Source organism: Bactrocera latifrons, unplaced genomic scaffold (assembly GCF_001853355.1).
Source record: "Bactrocera latifrons isolate USDA-ARS-PBARC rearing strain unplaced genomic scaffold, ASM185335v1 scaffold_113, whole genome shotgun sequence".
NCBI lineage: Eukaryota > Metazoa > Arthropoda > Insecta > Diptera > Tephritidae > Bactrocera > Bactrocera latifrons.
Genome location: NW_017534553.1, coordinates 498,680 through 502,533, shown reverse-complemented (window position 1 = coordinate 502,533; position 3,854 = coordinate 498,680).

The window sequence follows — 3,854 nt, the reverse complement described above, 5'->3', positions numbered from 1 at the left end:
TAAAGCCAATCAAATACTCATACACACACACCTACATAGATACTGGTATATATTATATTATGCAATGTGAGTCAAAAGCCGGCGCGACGTTCGCATATCAAAGCAAAGTCTGGTTGCCGCGTGTTCTGACTATGCCAAACGGCGAAGACACGAACGCGAAGAAAGAGAAGCATGCGAAARTCGCTAAGCGCAGAGACGTCCAGAAAGGTAAATGAACTTTAGCTCAAATCTTGCAAAACTACTAACTTACACATCTGTATGTATGTATATGGGCTTTGAAAGGTGAGCGCACACACACCGACACCTATGGCGTAGAAATATGTGTGTAAATTCCTTTTTTCATATGACTAATAAATACAAAGTAAAATCGTTAAGCAGCAGGCGATCTTCGGCTGGGAGAAATAATTTTATGTATGGGAGTWATGACACGCCAAGTGAAGCAATTTTTAGCTTTAAATTTCCCTCAATTCATGCAATTAGTCTTTTATTAACGATCGCATTCACAAATTTAGGCCACTCAAAAGCCTTAAGTTAACGAGTTCAACTTTTACACAACTGATTATTATTTGTATTAGATACTATGAGCTCATAGTTCTAGCATCAAATAGTTGTTTAATGGGCTTGATAAAATATTCTGATCGTGTATATTTAATATGATACCTATTATCGCCATCAAAAGCTGGTTCTCTCATCCGAAGCTGTTTTGAACTTGGTTGTGTTTTTTCACCTGACCGGTCCCAGAGACTAAAAGTTTSTAAAATGTAATTTCGAAAGTGGTTTATATTCCTCAGCTTCCAATTCAAATCTTAATCCGTTGATCTATTTTATCCAATTGAACTCGACTTTGACAAGCAAACACCATATCAATAACTGGYATGACTACTCCCTAACAAATATGGTTAAATAACAACATATTTAAATGACACATTTTTTACGATAATGTTTAAATCCKTTATCTATAGTATTGAAAATATTAAGGAGTTTTTGCCGATAACCGTATGGAACGACTTGGCGACTTCGAGATCTTAGATTGAGRGCATACAAAATAGAGCTTGTGAAAGAATTAAAGCCACTTCAACTTCCCAGTGACATCGCTTGGCTATGAGCTCTTGAAAAGTTCTAAGAAGATCTAACATTTTCGAACCAAATTTTGTTCAAAGACGAGACCTATTTCTGGCTCAATGGGTATGTAAGCAAGCAAAATTTAGTGGTTTGTGGGCCGGTGGAATCAACGTTTTATATTTCATCCAAAATGATGAGAATGAGAACGTAAATGTCAATGGCGACCATTATCGCCCCATGATAAACGAATATTTGATGCCTGAAATTGAAGCTCGGCGACACTTAGTATCAAGAAGACGGCGCCACTTCCCACACATCGCATCAATCAATGGATGTATTGAGAGAACTCTTCGGTGAGCAGGTTTGATACGATTTYGCCACCAAGAACTTGTGATATCACACCGATTATTTCCTGTGCAGATGTGTAAAGTCTATAGTCTATGAGAACAATACCGCATCCATTAAGAGCTGAGAAGAAAATATCACGCATGTCATTCGCCAGTTAACAATCGAAATGCTCGAAGGCGTCATCGAAAATTGGACTTAACGGACCATCTGAAACGTAGCCGCGGACAACATTTGAAAGAGATAATCCTCAAAAAATRGATGCCAAGAAAGTTCTTTCAAATGATAATGTTAATAAACATTGTCCATTAAATTTGAAGAGTCTGTATCTTACTCCTTACTAGATTTTGCTTGAAAATGAGAAACTGACTACTTTCACATAATACTTCAGACTATTAGTCAATATAACCCTTTGAATTTGTATTGAGTGAAATGAATCAAGTTTGAGTAGGTTTATAATCTTTTCGTGTATATMTACTTATATACATACATGGTATATACAGTGTCGGGCAAAACATATTGGACTGATGGCTATTATTGCTTAAAACTGGACGCATACTCTAAATTACAATTTTAGATATAAAAAAAAAGTACTTAAATATAAAGGGATATTGTTTATTTAGTGAAACTATGAAAAACCTTGTAAATTTGTTTAATATTTTACATTTTATACGAAGGAAATTACAAGTACCCAATATTCACTGTGACAAAACATATTGGACTAGTCGYAGTTTTTCGTAATAACTGTCGAAAATCCCGTTATTTTCTGACGATTTGCATTCTTTACTCAAATTGAACAATGACATAAAAATTCAACATCATTTTAGTTGAAACAAGTATCTTCACATAAAAGGTTGTGACACGATAAAAATTTTACTTTATTCAAAGAAATTAATAACAAAAAGTGGCCATGGCTGGAAATAAACCTTCAATTCAATTGAAACAATTAATTATTAAAGATTACWAGATTGGATTATCACAAAAAAACATTCGTAMMAAATTTGATGTGAATAAATCAACAGTGAGCTGTATTATAAAGAAATTTAGGGACAGTGGATCTGTGAAAACTTTCCATCGTGGAGGATGACCCAAAGCTACAACAMGATATGACGATTCGAGAATACTTAGAGAATAAAAAAGTTCACTGATAAGTCGGCAGCGCGTATGGTTAAAGCCTTAAATTTGAAAATTAGCAGCCGTACAGTACAAAGAAGAGCGTATGCAGGTGGGCTGGCAAGTTATAGGACAGCTAAAAACCTTTTATATCAAAAAAAGATGGAATAAAGCGATTACAATTTGCTCAGGAACACATAGACAGGTCAGTGAAACGATGGAAAACAATTCTTTTCTCAGATGAATCMAAATTTAATATGAAATATTCAGACGGAATGAGAAGAGTTCGCCGACCAAAAAATAAGAGGTTGGATCCCGATACTGTCAAGGCACGGTTAAGCATGGAAAATGGTATTATGGTATGGGGATGTTTTTCCGGCTTTGGTGTTGGACCACTTCATCGAATCAATGGTACTCGTATTATGGATCGATTCATGTACAAGGACATGATTGAGAACGTGATGCTTCCCCATGCCAAGTGGAATATGCCACTTTCATGGTCGTTTCAACACGACAACAACCCAAAGCACACGTCGAAACTAGTGGGAAATTGGACCGTAGCTCAAAATATTAATGTCCTAAAGTGGCCAGTTCATCGCCGGATGACAATCCTATTGAGAATCTTTGGGAGATAATAAATAGAAGGATAGACGGAGAAGGAGTGAATGGAGATAAAAACAAATTGTTCGAAGCTGCAAAACAAGCCTGGTTAAGCATTACACAAGAAGTTATTAACATTGTAACAGCTTCTATGCTATATAGATGCAGAGAAGTAATTAAAAATAATGGTTATGCTACAAAATATTAAATAACAATAATTATTCCAATATGTTTTGTCGCACTGAATATTGAGTATGTTTCATTTTTTTCGTATAAAATGGCATGGAGTCAAATAAYTTCTACAGTTTTGTATGTTTTCATAAAATAAATAGTTATTCTTCATATATGAGTGATTTCTTTATATTTAAAATAATAATTGCGAGAATAGGGAACGATAATGTAATTCGTAAGTATAAGTCCAATATGTTTTGTCCGACACTGTATGTCCATACTTTTTGTCAATTTTATCTAACATCAGAAAATAATATCGCTCTGATAAAAAACACATTAGCCAAAGCCAGAGAATTGTTGACAGATGTCAAAGCCTTGCAACGGAAACAGAATCAAACATATTTTACGATTGTCACACCAAATGGAGGTCTCATCTGTATCAGATGTACATACAAATAACATTTAGATAACGATGGCATAGATATAAGGCTGATAAATGTATATACATAGTTACCCCGTCGTAAACTAATGATCGTTATCATTAATTTAAGACCAAATAATCA